Source organism: Microtus pennsylvanicus, chromosome 14 (assembly GCF_037038515.1).
Source record: "Microtus pennsylvanicus isolate mMicPen1 chromosome 14, mMicPen1.hap1, whole genome shotgun sequence".
NCBI lineage: Eukaryota > Metazoa > Chordata > Mammalia > Rodentia > Cricetidae > Microtus > Microtus pennsylvanicus.
Genome location: NC_134592.1, coordinates 59,894,104 through 59,913,155, shown reverse-complemented (window position 1 = coordinate 59,913,155; position 19,052 = coordinate 59,894,104).

Genomic DNA, 19,052 nt, shown 5'->3' with positions numbered 1-19,052 from the left:
ATTATGTACATTGTGTTTTCTTTAAAATTTTTGACTGTGAAGGAGCTAAGTACAGAGAGACATTTCATTATATGGGCTGCCCAGTGGAACCAGAACGGATATCATGAGGGTATGATTTCAGAATTTGGATCTAAGGATATGATGCTTTGGAAAGGAGTTTCTTATTTTGTTTTCACAGAGGATGAGACCCTGTTCATTTCTTCAATTCCGATTTGGTATGATGGACCACGTCCTCCTGAAGGGTTGCTGTGAACATCTTCAGAAAATTGCTTCGCTCAACTGCCAACTGAGATGACCCTGGCACACAGGTTATACCATGAAAGACCTAATTAACGACGCCCCCATTCAGCAAGAAGCAGTTTGGAGAGAAAAAACTGCGCCCATGTTCCCAAATATGGTTTATAAGTTCTTTTACATTTAAAGGGGGAAATGATATAGATATGAATAATTTGCATTAGTATAGATTTTGCTTTATTTATAGAGATTTAAGGTCAATTTTGTTATATGTATAAATGTTTCTGATGTAACTTTTACTTGATAACTGTTTTGTTATATGTAATTTTGCTATGTTAAGGTTAAAGCCTTCCTTTTTTTGTTTAAACAGAAAAAGGGGAAGTGATGTGGGAGTGTCATATATCAATCTGTTGATTTCATTGGCTAAGCAATAAAGAAACTGCTAGGCTCATTGGATAGGCCCACCCTTAGGTGGGTGGAGTAAACAGAACAGAATGTCGGGAGGAAGAGGAAGTGAGGTCAGACTCCACAGCTCCGCTCTCCGGAGCAGACGCAGGAGAGATGCCATGCTGCCTGCTCCAGGGAAGACGCACACCATGCCCCAGCTCCGACCCAGGATGGACTTAGGCTAGAATCTTCCCGGTAAGCGCACCTAGGGGCGCTACATAGATTATTAGAAATGGGCCAGAGCAGTGTTTAAAAGAATACAGTGTCCGTGTAATTATTTGGGGCATAAGCTAGCCGAGCCAGGCGGCTGGAGTTTTGAGGACTCAACCCCGCAACCCCGCCGCCGCTCATATTACTACAAAAGACAGTGGCTTTTGAAAGGAAAAGAAAAACTAGGAAGGTTGCCAATTAACTGACTTCCACCTTTAATGGCCAAATGCATGGCTATAGAATGCACAACCACTATGTCAGCTCCGGCAATGAAGATGAGAGAGATGCACATAGGAACATGAGTATTTCTGTTGCACTAAAAATGACATGGAAGGCTGATTTGTGGCTTCCATACCATGAGGTACCTGGGGAGTAAATGCAGAAGATCCTGAAAGGGGGAAAAACAACAACAACAAAATAAAACAAAAATAAAAACAAAACAAAAAAAACCACTAATATCCTACAACTCATCAGAATGAGAGGGCCATGGGCAGCAACTACACAAATAGAAAGTGTGTATGGATTCCTTTTTTGGGGGGGAGGGGGTGTCTAGAGCAGATGGTCCCAAGGAACAAAGTTTCCGGAGCTGGGATTCCTCTGGAAGAAAGGAAGTGACACTGGAGTCAAAAGGAGACTATCTGGAGGAAACAGCTTCCCCAGATAGGTTCATAACAAGAAGGAAAGCTCATATTTTAAAACGTCTGATTTGGGTTCTCAAATTCGTATTTCAAATATCAACAGGAACAAGTCAAGAGAAATAAAACATGAAGGCACAAAAGAAAACCAATCAACTAGAATCTGAAAGGAGGACCAGCAGACTGTACTGAGCAGAAGGCTCGGGGAAGCAGAAGAGAAGGTGGAGAAATTACCAGAGATAGCAGATAAAATGAGTTATTTCTATGGGGAAAAATCTAGTTATATATGTAATCAATTTTGGAACAACAGAAACCAAAAATAGAAGATAACTCTAAAAGCAGATAGTCAAAACTATCAATTGGCAAATACCAAATCTACACAATAGAAAATCAACCCATAAATAAGCAGAACAAAATATTTTGTTTTAGTTTAAGGGACTTTAGCTTTGGCGGTGGAGAAAGCTGGCAGCTGAACAGGATCTGCTGGTGAATTATCCCCATGGGCTCACCTGATGGGCTTGGTTCAGGCCAGGAGGTCATTGACTCAACACCTCATCTTAAGCCGGGGCTGCCAAGCAAGGCATGGGATACAGACACACGTTTGTCAGCAGGACTTCCGGCGTTGGTATGGACTAAGAGAAGAAATGCTATCCTTCTGCCAAAGACAGCAGACGATCTGGGGGGTTGGGGGGTGGGGATCAGGTGCCTGCCTAGTTTAGTTCTCCCTTTGGTGACAGGGAATGGCTCTCTCAGGCAAAATATTGTTCAAAATCTTTTCTTTGGGAGATTTAGTAACATTGGGTGTTCCAAATGGTGTGTTCAGTACTGTGCAGCCCTGACTCTGAACACTCTACGGGACTCCTTATCATGGTGTAATGAAGCCCACCTGAAACCAAATGGCTTTTATAACAATAAAATTAAACTGAAACTAAATCTAATTACAGCAACTAAAAATACGAAGCTAATTTAGGGAGCATACATGCACAACACACACACACACACACACACACATACACACACACACACTGAAGATCCTAATTTCTTGGTAGTAAAGAAATTGACTGATTAAATTCAAACTTGAATGCATTAGGTTTTCACATAAGGCAGGAAAAACAAAAGGAAGTGTCATGGCTTCAGTCTCAGTCACAGAGAAATGTTTTAGTAATGTCTTTGGTTCAGAAGGAAAATTGTTGTTCCCAGGGTCCTTTTGGTCAGAGGAGAGCATAAGTTGTTAGCTTCCAGGCCAGCATATTTTAGGTAATGGAATCAGAAGAATGTTTGCTTCTGTTTAGTCTGTTTATCTCTTCAAGCTCATGCCCATGATATTGAGCAAGGGAAATCTTGACCTCTTTCTGAGGTTGATGGGTCAACACAAATCTATGCAGAGGTATTCCTCAAGCCTTTGTAAGTGCTGGTATCTTGTCTCTGAAATTAACATTTCTTTCACCACTAAGCTCCTGGAAAGAATCAAAATACGAAACGTTGTAGTCTTTTTTCCTCTTTCTTTCTTTCTTTCTTTCTTTCTTTCTTTCTTTCTTTCTTTCTTTCTTTCTTCTTTCCTTCCTTTCTTTTTTTGTATTTGAATACATTTCATGTTTAATCTGCATTTTTCTCTCTTGTTCCTCAGATGGTTTGGAAGCCGGGTAGCTCTGTATAATCCACAGAGAATATTACATTTTGTTTTCTGTCAGGATTCTGCACGTAAGCTGGCCTTCCTGATTTCCCATTCCCAAAGAAAAACAGTAAGAAACTAGAAAAAGAAAGCATACCATTTGAATTTGTGCTAGAAACAGGAGAGTTGGGGTAATAACCACGGGAAAGCCATAGAGAAATAGCCATAGGGAAAATGGGATTTTTTTTCTTGTATTTGAAACACAACATAGGCAGAGATGGTTGAAGGGAATTCTAGCTTTACTTAAACTGTAAAATTCCTATGTAACTTAAGCTCGTCATTCCTCCTGGGATTTGTTTAGTTATTGTGCTCCGAAGCCCTCTACCGAATTTGCTGGTGGAAAGAAAAAGCAAACTCATCCACCTACACACATAAAGACGCTTTTATAAAACCAGGAAATGGGCCTGTGTGAGGACGCAGGTGTGGGAGATGACTGGTATGTTAGTGTTCCCATGACCAGGATGTCGCTCCAGAACGCTCATTGCTAAGGAGACTGCTGGAACCATCGCAATCACCAGCCACCGTTGTTAGGAGATGGAACTAAACTAGAGGTGCTGCGTTTCTCAGTCCTGTTTGGACAGAGGGAGTCCACCAGGAAAAACAACCTTGTTTCCTTGGGGCAAATACAACCTTGTCTACCTGGAAAGCTACCACGCCCATGGTTCCACTCACCATACCTTCATCTCCAGTTACACACCTGCAGTTAGAACTCCCTGACTGTCTCCCTTAGCCCACTTTGGGGGACAATTTTTTTCTTACTCTGACCATTGTAAACAATCTTTCTGCAAGGCTGGTCTCATGCTTTGTTACAGGAAAAGCTATCTTCTCCAGCTCGTTTTCTGGGGTGTTCTGGTACAAAGAAAGGTCTTCCTAAATTTATTAGCTTGCTGTCTCTGACTGGATTTTATACTCTACCTATGAATCTCTTTCCCTGGGTTTCTGGACCTTGGTTTCTCTAGTTTGCCTTTAACCCTTGACACATCCATGCAGTTCAATTAGACTTTATGTAGACATGATATAATTGAAGTTGTTTAATTTCAGAGCATCTGTGACAGCGTTAATTAGAAATTTAACAGTGATAATAATAATATTTTTGAAGAGAAAAGCATAAAAGGCCTTCAAAACTCAGACTTAGTATCTCTCCTTTTGGCGAACACAGCTTGTAATTTAGGATCTGCTGTGGAGCGTGGATAAGAATGTTAGTTTTACCTGAAGCAGCAGCTGCCACCTCATTTTATGTCATGATAATGAAGTGAGAATTTTGGCAAGTGAAAACCGTTGTTTAAAACCTAAGAGGCTGGAAGCATCTGTCAGACAGTGTATTGAGGCCCGAGCCGAATGGTTTACAAAGCAGATGATAAGTGTGTACATGTTGTGAATTGCGGATGGATGTTGCTTTCCTAAGTTTTGTATACAAAGTGGTGAAAGTTTTCATTCTCTTAATGTGACTCATCAATACAGCAGATGAAGTGTTTGATAGAAACATTGCTGTCATTTCTAATGAATTCATAAGCTATTGTTCAACTCCTTTTTACGCCGCAAGCCCAGCTGAGAGCACAGGAGTTCGTGTTCAATCAACAGTGTCTGCCATCCTCGGGATACTGGGATAATGACCAACATCTTTGTGTGTGCGTGTGTGTAAAAAATGCAAATTTGTCAAATTTGATTTAAGAAGACCCAGAGTTTAACTCTTTGATGGCCTGATTTATACAAACTCTCTTAACCCCCCTATGTTTGAGTATACTTTGACTCTCCTTTCAGAATAGCTAAAAATATCTTTTGCAACCTCAAGGTTAATACAGAAGAAGCCATAGTTGCTATCAGGAGTCAAAGAAGAAAGTCTGGATATAGAAAGTATAAATAATGTTTTCATTGATGTCAAGACCCAAGGAAAAGATTCAGAGAACAAATGCCATATCTGTGACCTCCAAGCAAGGTAGCTTCAATTCATACCCAGGTGCCCATGAAGATGAGACTCATTAGTAGATCATAACAAAAAGGGCATTCATTTATACCGAGCAAAGGTGGCCACCACCATTCCAATTTTCTCCTAAATGTTGCAAAGCCCCACACCACCTACTCATTTTCCAGTGTCACCTCACCCAAAGGAATGGACTCACAGTTTTGGTTTCGTTGCCTGGGGATTGGCATGGGTATGAAATAGCTTCTGCTGAAAGAAAGTGACTGCTTGGCAAAGAGTGGCTGTCTAAGTTCGAAACTTCCATTGCATGAAATATCTGATTTGAACTAGCTTCATCAAGAACAACAGGAAGGAGAGAACAAACCATGTGGACTTTAGAACTCAACCCAACAAGAAAATGTGAGCATATAACGGTGTCAGGGAAGGCAACAGGAATGAAAGGGTTTGAGGAGAACCTGAATCTCTTTTTATATTTTCTCGGATTGAATGTATCTTGAACATATTATCTTTTTCTGTTGCAGGCTTTTATTACCATGCCAGGGAGCCCAGCCGCTGGTTATTCTGGACTCAATCACTTTCAGATTCAAAACTCCATGGAACTTTCCTGTCAGCTCGAAGAAATCCCAAGAAAGGATTATAACTTATACAAGTTGGGACTCTATGCTTAGACCAGTCATTTCAACCCGAATGACTGCATACTATGAAGAGTTTAATGAAGAAAAGAGAGCCCTTTGGTTAGTAGTGGCCATCAAGAGACATAGTTAGACAGAAGGCTTACATCAAAGGAAAGACCTTTGTCACAGGGACTAATGATGATTGACACCAGGAGTGAGGGTCCTAGAGAACAAAGTAAATGAACTCAATTAAACAGGAATCACTGCTAAGAAAAATTATCAAGGAATCAGAGGAAAATGTTAACCTACCTATGTCTGCAAAGCCAATGAATCTAACCAAGACATGACCTTGTTGAATACATCATGTTAAATTGAATTTATTTTAAAATACAAGGTACTAAATATATATGCATATATATATATATATATATATATATACTAACTATTATATATAGTAGTATAACAATTCACTTTATTTTGACAGTAGCCCTATTAAGCATATTATTATTCCCATTTCATAAATAAATAAAGTGAAGCATAATGGTTAAGCAACTTATCACAAATTACAAAGTCAGCAACTGAGTCAAGTATTCATATACAAAGTCTGCTGTGCTGAACCTCAAAATTAAGAAGCACCTACTATGCTGATAGCTATTCACAGACAAGAATAAAGAGGCACTGAAAGTCAGGGCTTATGGCTATGCAGTCACCAGCCAATGTCTGTGTGGAACTCAGAGAGTGAAGGAGCTGTTAAGAGATGTCCTGCCATGTGCCCTTTCATGGTCTGTTGTAGGTTTAAACAAAAAACACTCATTTGCTTTTTCTCTGTCATACATTTTCAAAATATAAATTGTGAAAGATTATGATCTTGTGTTGTTATCAGAATACAAATACATTAAACTTAATATTCTAGAATTCAATACTAGAATGGCAGCAAATCTAAAAAACGGGTTGTGAAGACCTCACACCACATCCCTGTGGAAGTCTTGGCTCAAAAACTCTCCATATGGTACCCAGTGATAACCAGACATAAGAGAAATAATTGGGATCCACGGGAACTTCTGGAATTGAGGTGACCCAGAGGCAAAGATACAGGTCTATGCATCTTATTCAACATTTTTTGTCTAGAAATTCATCCCAGTAAATAAGTTAAAATATACACTCAATTATCTTCATTGAAATATTCTTCAAAAGCATGAAAACTCTTTTTCTCGGGTGAATATCTTTATGAGCATGACCAGCAACAACAGAAGATACACATGATAAAATACTCTAAGAAGAAAAGCTTTAACATGGAAAAGGACAGTCAGGAACAGACAGCAGACTAGCAAATTATTTTTGTAACACACATAGGGATCAAAATGTTAATTTCATTATTAAAGGGATCATGCTAACACAAAGAAAAAATATCAGTAGATAGATCACTGAAGTAAACAACTCACAGGACAAATAAATTATCAACAACAGATGAAATGCTAATTCATCAAAGAATACAAAAAAAGTAAAATACAGAGCTACAACAAATCAAATAAAAATAAATCAACAGCAAGATTAATCAGACCCCAGAGTTGGTGCATCTCAACAAATTTCTATACTGTTGAGAAGCCATTCTGAAGCTGTGGAGCTTCAGTTTAGATTTCATAGTTATTTTATTTGAACCTTTAAGTAAAATTTTAATTTATTTAAATTTTTAAAAATTATGACAAATCAATATTTAAAGAAACAATTTGAATTTGAAAGGTAATGACACACATATTTTAATCCCAGCCCTCGGGAGGCAGAGACAGGCAGATCTGTCTACAGAGTGAATTCCAAAACAGGCTCCAAAATTACAGAGAAACCCTGTCTCAAAAAATAATTGAGAAAAAGCTAACAGATAACAATTAATGTTAGGGAAAATATGGAAAAGCTAGTCTTCTATATCAGTACACATTGATCTAACTGGCCCAACTCCTCTAGTGAGCATTATGTAATAATTCATATAATTAAATATGCACATTATTATTTCACAATTCAAATTCTAGAAACGTAAAATGTAATATAATAATTTAAAAATATATAATCAATGATTCCACAGCATTACTTATCAAGTGTAGAATATTGGAAGAGATTAATTATCCTTCATTAAACTTAGTTATATACTTATAAAATTTGTGAACACTGAGTTTTATGTATAAGGAAAGATATAAAGAATCAAATCTTTCTTATTGCCTATTTTTACAAATAAATGGTAATTGGGTTAGAGCCGTTCATGCACCCATTTGTTATGACCAGTTTGTTTCCAAAAGTGATGAACATAAATCCTATAAGCATTTGCTACTTCACAGAAAGTTTAGCAATCCGTCCTCTATTGACATGTAATACATTGGTACTAATGATAATGATAAAAGCTATTTCTATACATACATATGAATATTTAGAATTATTTAAATGAAAAAATCATACACAAACTTATGTGAATCAGTCTTAGATGATCAAATTTACTTTAATATTTACTTTAATATGGATCATTTATCTAACCATAAATATTCCAAGCAAAGATGGCCTATCAAAAGAACATAAAGAATCAGTGCGAACAGGAAGACTGTATAGATGACTGAGCTATGTCTGAACTTAGGTAAGAAATGGGTAGTAACACACGTCCCCCAACAAGGCCATTCCCACCCCAACAAGGCCATATGTACTCCAAGGCCTTACCTCCAAATGCTGCTCCCTAAGCATTCAAATATATGAAGCTATAGGGGCCATTCTTATTTAAACCACCACACAGACCATGACTATGCATCACAGTATTTGCTCTAGGGAGCGATTGTACGTGGTTGTCACATATTTTCCTGTCTCTTAAAAGTTAAATTGAAGAAAAATAAATGTTTTTGGATTAATATATTAAGGACATGTTGTTAAATATGTATGCCAGGGTGTACAATAGAGCATTGAATCAGAAAATGGACATATTCTTGTAGTTAATTTTTTATTCAAACTGTTTTATTAAAATGATTGTTCCTTTTACAATGTAGTAAAATCTTCAAGTGAAATTCAAAGAAACCTAGATGTGTGTGACTGAATTATCTCCTAATTGAATGCAATAACTTTTGATTAGCACTGATAAAGTTGGAAGTAGTGCAATTTATTATAATACATTTTTATTGTAATCCTTTGTGCTATAGCCAAAACACTTTTGGAATGGCAGAGTTCAAAAATGAAAAAAATTAATTCAACTTCATATTTCAAATCACTCAAGAGCACCTTATTTACTCCCATAGAGACCCTCTTGTATATTTTACCACTTCCAGCACTTAGAAGGAAATATTTGACATTTCCTTCCACAAAGTTCTTTCTCAGTGGGCTATTGCAAACGTCAACAAAAACAGCAGGAGAGTCCATGATTTGGAAAGAGCAATTGAACAGGCACAAATGACCCCTGTTTGCTTAGAATAAAATGAAGTGTTTACCTCCATGCTTGACAGTTTGAAAGAATTTTCATGAGTAAAAAATTTTGCTTTAAATCAGTACTCTTCAAATCCTGTCCCTCGACACACTAGACACTACTGTGATATTGCTTCAAGAGCTGTTAAAAATTTTTATTTCTTTAAAAAAATGCTTTGACTTTTTAAAAATTTTTTAAGTAAAAGCAAATGTATGTTATTGAGCTCTCTCTCAAATTCTGATTCACTGGGGACCCTCAAAACTAGTTGTATATCTCATTTTTGTTTGGGCAACATAACATGGTTCAATTTTCCTGGTATGGTGCAAGCTAATCTGTACAAGTCTTTGCCATAGAGCTTATGGGTGGCTCTTAAAACTAACATTGGGCAGACCCCAATGTGTTCCACCCCAGGCTTCTTTGCAGCAGCCCAAACAAAGATATGTAACCCTGGTCTATTGGGACTTTATTCTAGGTAGTATCGCCTGAAGTTATATATATAATTCTGATATATAATATTCTGATATAAGACTGATAAGTTATATCAGTCTTAAGTCCATAATATCATTTTATTCCTTATCTTATTGCATCATAGGCCTTGCTCTTATCCCCATATAGTACTGTGGGCTTAGGGAATGACATCACTTGGTGCTATTAGGGGTCATAGATGTAGCAAAGGGAATCCAGGGATGGTCCATTGAGAGCTGGGTAGTATCCCACCATGCTTGACCTTATCCTAGTAACTGAACAGAAATTCAAAACTAGCTTAGGCCTGGAGCGAAGCATGGAAGGGAAATAAATTAAATTGCTCTTTTTAGTGCTCTGCTGGTTCTTTTTAAACAACAAACCAACAGTGTATAAGGCTTAGGTTACCCTCTGCTACAGAAAGAGCAACAGAACACCAAAACCAGACTTTTACACATCAGGCCTTGCTTTAGTGCTGCAATAGTAAAAGTGGATACTAACTCATAGAAATTAACCTGCTTAGAATTTCTGGAAAGACAGAAATAAACAAAGCCTGGTTAAGAAGATTATAACTAATTCATGATAGATCAACGGCCCAAAGGTATCTCACAGTAACAAACAATAAGATCCTCCTAGAAATAATGGTTGCACTTAGTTCTCAAAATCAAGTATGAAATAGTTATGTGATGTGGATTCCATTCTGTATGCTGTGATTACCATAATGAATAAAGAAAGTTGGCTTGAGCCTATAGCAAGGCAGAGCTTAGCTAGGTGGGGAAAACTAAACTAAATGCTGGGAGAAAGAAAGGAGGAGTAAGAGAGAAGCCATGCAGCCCTGCCGGACCCAGACGGAACTTTACCAAGTAAGCCACAGCCACATGGCAATACACAGATTAATAGAAATGGGTTAAATTAATATGTGAGAGTTAGCTAATAAGAATCTAGAGTTAATGGGCCAAGCAGTGATTTAAATAATACAGTATCTGTGTGATTATTTGGGGTCTGAGCTGTCGGGTGGTAGAAAAATGAACTAGTAGCTCCTTCTTACCGTAAATTGGCACCCATGTGCCCAACTAAGACCTACTTAAAACCTGAGAAGGCTTGAAAAGGAATTCTAGACACTAAAAAACAAAGTTGAGCTGCATTTTTTTTTCCAAATGGGCTTTGCTTGCTGCCAGCATGCTGCAGCTCCTTTAAGAGAGGGTTTCCTGATTCAGCGCCAAGAACATTAAAAAATCATGAAAAAAAAAACCTACTTAATCTTAGAAATCCAACAGAAGGAAAAATACCTAAGAAATATTTCAAAATGTGTTCAGCATCTTTTGCAATTAGGGAAATGCAAATTAAAACTCATTTGAGATTTCACTTTACCCCAGTCAGAATAGTTATGACCAAGAAAATAAAACTTGAAACATGCTGATAAGGATATGAGGAATGAGAAACCCTCAGGCAGCGTTAGTGCGATCGCAAACAGGTGCAGCCTCTCTAGAAATCAGAAAGGCTAAAGGTAGATTTCCCATATAACCCAACTAACCAACTATACCACCCCATGGCATATGTCCTGATGGCTAAGAATGCAGCTCCACAGAAAGCTGCTCAGCCATGTTCACTGGTGCTCTAGTCACAATAGCAAGGAAATGGAAACAACCTAAATCTTCTTCAACTGATGGAAGGGTTATAAAAACATTAAAAATAGAATTTATCAGCTATAAAACATGAAATCATGAAATTTTCAGGTAAATGGATGAAACTCGACTATATTATACTGATCAAGTTATGCTAGACCCATCAATATGGTTTCGGGCAGTAGCACAGACCAGGGACATCCCCATAGCCTTTGGTGGTAATGTAGACCATGAACATCTGCATGGGCTTTGTTGGTAACACAGCATGGACATCAACATGGCCCCCAGCTGCCGCTGGACCACAGATCCAGACATGAACTCCAGTGGCAACAAAGGCTACTCACATCTATAAGGCCTTCTGTGGCATCATAGTCCATGGACACCAACGTGGCTTCAAGCAGCAGCACAGACTATGGTCATCCCCAAGGTCTTTGGTGGTAACATGGCCACCAAGGACATCAACACAAACCACAACTGTTTGTTACAGGACCATGGACAAAGACATGGCCCCCAGCAGCAGCATGATCACAGACATCAACATGACCTCAGGTGATAGTATAGGTCATGCTGATGTGCTTGGGCCTCAGATGTCGACATGGTTCCATCTCTCTCCACCAAACACACACCTCTCCATTGCAAATTTATATGTCATAGTAACATTCTCCCTTCCATCTTTCTTTCCAATTTTATAAGTCCACTTTTTAAAATCATCTTTCCATGAATCCCGCCTTTTCAAAAGTTGTTCCAGGGATACTGTGGGCTCTGCAGGGCCTCCATTGATCTCTCAGTCTCTGCAGTCCCTTGGCAAGTGTCAATGGCTACCACAATTTTTGAACACAACCATGATTCAGGTTTACATCTTCAGTGGGGCTGACATGCTCCTGGATCTCTGTCTGCAGCACCTGCTCCTCCATGAGGTCAAGCAGCTCAGGTGGAGCAGTTGTTGCAGTTGACTGACTGAAAACACTAGATCTGGGTGCAGATGGCAGCCCAATTAGTCCCCCCCACACACACCTGCATGGTGGCCTTATCCAAATCTCGTACCAACAAAATAAAAGAGAACAGATCCTTACCAGGTCTGTTGTTACAAGAAATGCTAAAGAAAATTATCACAAGGAAAGGGATATTAGTGAATAAGAAACAAAAACATAAAAGGTGTAAAACTCACTGTTAGAGTTAATAGAGTTAATTATAGAAACTAATTTAGAATGTTTTAACACTGTATCCTATTTATGATTACTATTTCTATGATAAAACACCATGACCAAAAGCAACTTGGAGAGGGAAGGGCTTTTTTTCCCCTACAATTCCATATCACTATTTATCAATGAAGAAAGCCAGGGCAGAAACTCTAACAGGGTAGAAACATGGAGTCAGGAGGCCACTGAGCATGCTGCATACTTACTTGCTCATCATGGCTTTTACAGTCTGCTTTCCTATAGAATCCAAGACTGTAAAACCAGAGAGGACACCACCTACAATGGGCTGGGCCTTCCCACATCAATTTCTAGTTAAGAAAATGCCCAACAGGTGTGCATACTGTCTGATCTTGGGGAGGCACTTTCTCCATTGATGCTCCCTCATTTCACATGACTGTAGTCTGTGCCAAGTTGACATAAACTAGGCAGCACATACTGTAAGTATGGAATATAAACCATTATGAAGGCCCCAAAATAAAACAAATAAAATGATCATAACTACTATAAATGGATTAAATTGCCCAGTTATAGGAATAGAGTTACAATATGGATAAAACAGAAGATGCAATTTTGTATTACTTACTCACCAATTCTCTGGACCATATATAAACTGAAAGTGAAATAATCAGGTAAGATTTTTGCATGCAAGTGGACTTCAACAGACAGCACGAGTAAATATATTTCTTGCAGGTGAAATAGACATTAAATTAAAATAGATAAGAAAGGAGAGGTCATTATATATTGACAAGGGAATCTATTAGCAAGAGGAAATAACAATTTAGATATACCACATGCCATATCAGAGGACTCAAGTATTTGAAAAAATACTAGGAGATTTAACTGGATAGATTCCAACACACTAATAGTTGTGAGTATTAGCACCACAGTTTTAGCGATCATCCCATTTCTATCATCCTACACACAAAAAGCAACAAAGAAACATCAAAATAAAACCTATATTGTTGACAAAAGCAATCCAAGGGACATATGGTGTGGGAAGTCCTTCTGTCTATGTGATGCTTTTATTGGTTAATGAATACAGAAACTGCTTTGGCCTATAGGAAGGTAGAACTTAGCTAGGTGGGGAAAACTAAACTGAATGTTGGGAGAAAGAAGGTGGGACCAAGAGAAGCCATGCAACCCTTCCTGAGACAAACACTGGAACTTTACCTGGTAAGCCACTGCCTCACAGTGATACACAGATTAATGGAGGTGGGTTAATTTAAAGATATGTTAGCCAGAAATATGCTTAAGATATTGGCCAAACAGAATTGCAAATAATATAGTTTCTGTGTGATTACTTAGGGGCTGAGCATCTGGGAGCTAACAAATGGCCTTCATACAACAAATTGGTGCTCCAATGTGTGCTAGCTAAATTCATGTAAAACCTGAGAGAGCTTGGAAAGGAATTCTGGACACTAAAAAACAAAGTTTAGTTTCATTTTTCAGAATGGGCTCTGCTTGCTGGCAGCATGCTGCAGCTCCTTTAAGAGAGGTCTTCCTGATTCAGCAGTAGCAGAAAAAAAAGCTGTGTAGTTTTGAAATGGCAGCTTCCTGGGCCATGCTGCCAGCATGAACTCTGACTTTTCTGGTGGTCCAGCAATGGAGCATTTAAATGGGGTTTGTGAAAAGAGTGCTTAATGGCAATATAGACCCACTGTGTGTCTGAAAATGAGGCAATGTGCATGGCTCTCAGAGACAATGAACAGGTCCATCATGTTTGACTGGGTGGAGTCAACAGGCAGTGTTGCAGAATTGGTCCTAGCCACTCCCACTTACCATTAAAAAAAAGCTATTCTTGTCAGAAAAGGATTACAGATATGCAATATAGACGAATCCAGATGGAAAATACCTCTAAATGGGTCTCAGTGTTGGATAAATATACTTACCTTTGGGAGAGAAAAGAAAAAGAGTATAGAGAGTTATTGTTTTTTTAAAAAAAATAAGCAAAGTCTTTTAAAAGACAGAATAAACTTAGAGAATAAGAAAAATAAGCCACATAAAAATGGAAAATTTACAGAGTCTGGATTATGTATACCATTGTGATTTCTTTGAATTTTTTGACTGTGAAGGAGCTAAGTACAGACAGACATTTTACTGTATAGGCTGCTAAGATAAACTGAATTCAGGTCTAAGAATATGTTGTTTTGGAAAAGAGGTTCTTCTTTGGGCTTAAGATTGGATACCCCAATGTTACAGAAGAACTTCTGTACAGTCAGAGAGATGTCTCTGTCAATTCTAGAGTTTTGGAAGTTGCTTACAATGCACTTCCTGTTAACTTAGGTAATATTATATCATTCTGGAGTCTTTGAAGAAGTTGAAGAATAAATAGTTATAGTTTTTCTTAATTATGATTAAAGATAAAATAGATATAAATCATCTACTTTATCTACAGTTATTGTAACTGTAATTCTTACTTGATACCTATCTTGTTATATGTAATATTACTATGTTAAAATTAAAACCTTCATTTTTTATTTAAACAGAAAAGGGAATATGGTGTGGGAGGCCTTTCTGTCTATGTGTTGCTTTTATTGGTTAATGAATAAAGAAATTGATTTGGCCTATATCAAGGCAGAACTTAGTGGGAAAAACTAAACTGAATGCTAGGAGAAAGAAGGTAGGGTCAAGAGAAGCCATGTAGCCCCACTGGAGACAGGTGCCAGAATTTTACCCAGTAAGCCACAGCCTCGTGGCAATACACAGATTAAAGGAGATGGGTTAATTTAAAGATATGAATTAGCCAGAAATATGCTTAAGCTATTAGCCAAACAGTATTGCAAATAATATAGTTTCTGTGTGGTTATTTCAGGTCTGAGCTGCTGAGTGGCCAGGAAATGAATTAGCAGCCTCATAAACAGATATAAGTTCTAAATATATATTTTTCCATCAGCACATGAAACATCATCTAAAATGGAGTGTTCTTATCAAGACTGGGAATAGGAAACTAACAAAGTTTCCACAACACTTTAAAAACTGAAATTCATAAACTATCATTTCTGACCACAAAGAAGACTAACAAATTGTTCAAAAATAGTTGTTTAATTTCCATACATTCATAAACTAGAATTTTTTATTCTTAATTGTTAAACAACCAATAGCTCAAAGAAGATATCAAGAACAAAAGAAATTTCAGAAATTTCTCATAGAGAATAGAAATGGAGGCCAAAGACAATAACAACCTCTTGAGAGAGAAAAGGCAGCACTGAGGTGGAAGCTGACAGCATTCAAGGTCCACATGGAGAAGAAGAAAGATATGAAACAAAAGAGAAGTCACTGGGTCTCAGAAGCCAAAAGAAGGACAATCCAACCCCCAAGTTCGTACACAGAAATAATAACCGCAATTGGAGCTGAAAGAGTAAAATGGAGATAAAAAAGCACTGTGGAAGACTGACAAAACAAGCAGTGTTTCTTTTTTCCTCCAAAAGATGAAAAAGATTGATGTACTCTTAGACTAACAATTAAACAGAGGAAACTCAAAATCAGAGATAGAGAGACGTGACAACAGATTCTTCAGAGACAGATCATTAAAAGTTATTATCGGAAAGTATATGAAACAGATTTATAACATGGAAGAAAAGGCTTACTAACAATTGGCTATGAAAAAACAAAACACTCAAATAGACCACAAGATCATTAAGTCTGAATTAGTAATAAGAAGCCTCCAAAGAAGGAAAACCAAGGATAGATTCTTCACACTGAATTATGCCAAGTATTTTTTTAAAAACTACAATTTTCCTTGTGTTAATTTTTTAAAAAGCATTATAGAAAAATAATTATTTAAAACACATTATATGAGTCCAGAATGACCCTGCTACAAAACCAGGGAAAGACATGACAAAAAGTGAACTATAGGCTAATAACTTTGATGAATATAGATGTGAAAAGCCCAACAGCATGTTGAAAGGTTATTAATTATGGTGATCAAGGGTTCAATTCAGGGATAAAAGATGAATTAATATCTGCAAAATAATTAGTTTAATATACCACATAAGCAAAATTCAAAGGCAGAATTTTTAGGATGATCACAATAGATGCATAAAAGACATTTTACCCTACACAAAGAATTGCAGATAGATAAGGAATGCTAAAGGCAGGATAAAGAGTCTTCCTCGGAGAAGACCACACTACTTGGTTATCCAATACCAATTGGTCAGCTCTGAAAACTTACATATAAGTAACATTCTACTGCATGTGGAGAAGTTTATATTTAAAAATATTTGTAGTATGTATTATGTATGTATGTATGTACATATGTGTGAGTGAATTTATGTAACAATCAACAGTAAAAAACAGCATAATTTGAAAGAGAGCAAGGAGAGGTATTTGGGAGGGTTTAGAGGAAAGAAATAGAACAAGGAAATAATGTAATTATGAGCTCAGAAAGTAAAAGAAATAATTTTAAAAGACATTTTATAAAATTCCACACTCCTTCATAACAAAATGACTGAAGAACAAACCAAGCATGTAGAGAACATATCAAAATAAAGCAAAAGCCGATTCTAATAGCTCAATAGCTAACATTATACAGACTGAAGGAAAATTAGAATATTGCTAAGGCCCAGAACATGACAAAGATGTTGACTCTGAAGAGTGATCTTGATTGTAAGTTTGGTACAAGTTAAAAGGCACACCCTTCAGTGTATTTATAAGGATATTTCCAGAGAGGACTAACTGTGTGGAGAAGACCCATGCTCAACATGGTGACCCCTTTTGATGGGAGGAAATAGTGTGTGCCTGCCTGCCTTCACTTCTTCTTCTATTGTGGACTCAGTACCAGCAACTCTGCATGAAACTTGCAGACCGACAGCACCAGAACGAGACTGACAAGTATGCAGCATTCTGGACTGGGCAGCTAGAGAGTTCTCGGCCTCTCCATCATGTACGGCTGATTCTGCACTCTAGAAAACTCTGCCTACTACAGATTTGGGTATCAGGAGTTGGCATAGAGAAATGGAATTGTGAGAATGAATTTCCTCTAATGGACGTGGTAGTTTCTAGAGTTATCTGCAATCTGACTACACCTAGATTTGCTAAAGGTATTCCTGAAAGAATAGAGAGCAGTAACAATTCTTGTGTTAACAGCTTAAAGAATCACACAGGATTAATGGGTTTAGCCCTCAAGATCACTCTATGTGAGGGACAAGGAAAACAGTGATTTTATATATAAAACTTTTGAACATTTCTGACTAAAGAAGAGAGTGCTGTTGGCTGGTTGCTTGTAGCTTCTCTGGGCAAAGTAACAAAGGAAGAGAATGTGCTCAGGAATTCAGGTTCCTGCCTCCAGATGCAAATGAGCAGTTGAGCTAAGTGTGTCCTAAAAGAATCATCTCTCCAGTAGTCACCCACAGAAGACCTAACAGAAGTGTTCATCATGCAATTGGCTGACTTACAATGCAGGGCACTGGACAATGGGTGGAAGAGTGGGATCCAGGAACTGTGGATAGAGATATGTCGGAGGACTCTGTGAGACTGAAGACATTGAGCTCGCAAATTCTGATATGGTTCTTTTGCCCAAGAAGGGACGACATCTTCATATATCCAGGTTCAGAGTACACTGACCAGATTGGGTCCTATAGCTATAATCTGATATCCAACAAGAATGAACATGCCTTATAAATTGAATGCAAATGTTTGTCACAAGAGGCATGAAATCACAACCAAGAGCAATTCAGGGAACAAATGCACCTGAGGTGAAGGCCCTCTGCCTTTCCCCCTGAAGCCTCTCTCCCAGCTCCCCAGGGCACAGTACACCATGTGCCCTTCTTCTCATCATGTTACAACAGGGGGGTCTGGAAGATGCCGAGCAGCACATCTTGATTATCAGTGTTAGAAATGAGCCGCACCTGCCCACTAGTCTACAATTGTCTCTGTGCTTACATAGAATGCACACTATCAACAAGAAGCAAGACGGAATAATGATAGAGACCCTTAGTAAATAGGTCCTCCTGCCCTCCAGAAATTCATGTGCTGAGGGATAATCTCATTAAAGGCTTTCCATCCCATTAGCCTATCAATAACTCTTTCATTTCCTTTCAAACTGAAAAGCAAAATCATTGAGAGGGAATTGGTAGCACTGACAGCATTAAAAATGAGCCATAATGACATTGGTTCACGGGTTCCTTCTAAATGAACATCCGAACAGGAGTGGGTTGGGAACAAACTGGAAAAAAAATGTAGCAATGTTAGATTATAGACTTTGCTAGAAATTCTATTGGAACAACTCTAAAGAGATTGGTGGAGCCGACAGTGATGGGCTGACTCTAAGAGCCAGCGTCCCTATGGTGGGATGCCTGCCTCACTCAGCCTTGATACAGGGGGGAGGAGCTTGGTCCTGCCTCAGTTTGATGTGACAGGCTTTGTTGACTGGGAGCCTTTACTTTTTCTGAGGAGTGGATGGGGGTAGAAAGGAAGTGAGGGGAGGGAACAGAAGGAGAAGAGGGAGGGGAAACTGTGGTTGGTATGTAAAATTAATTTAAAAATTTAATAGGAAAAAAGCATTCTCTTTATTTTCTAAGTTCAAAATGACTCAGGTTTGTTCTTATGCAGTATGTGATGGGTTTTGAGCAGTGCACAATTATTGTGTCTGAATATCAACGATATATT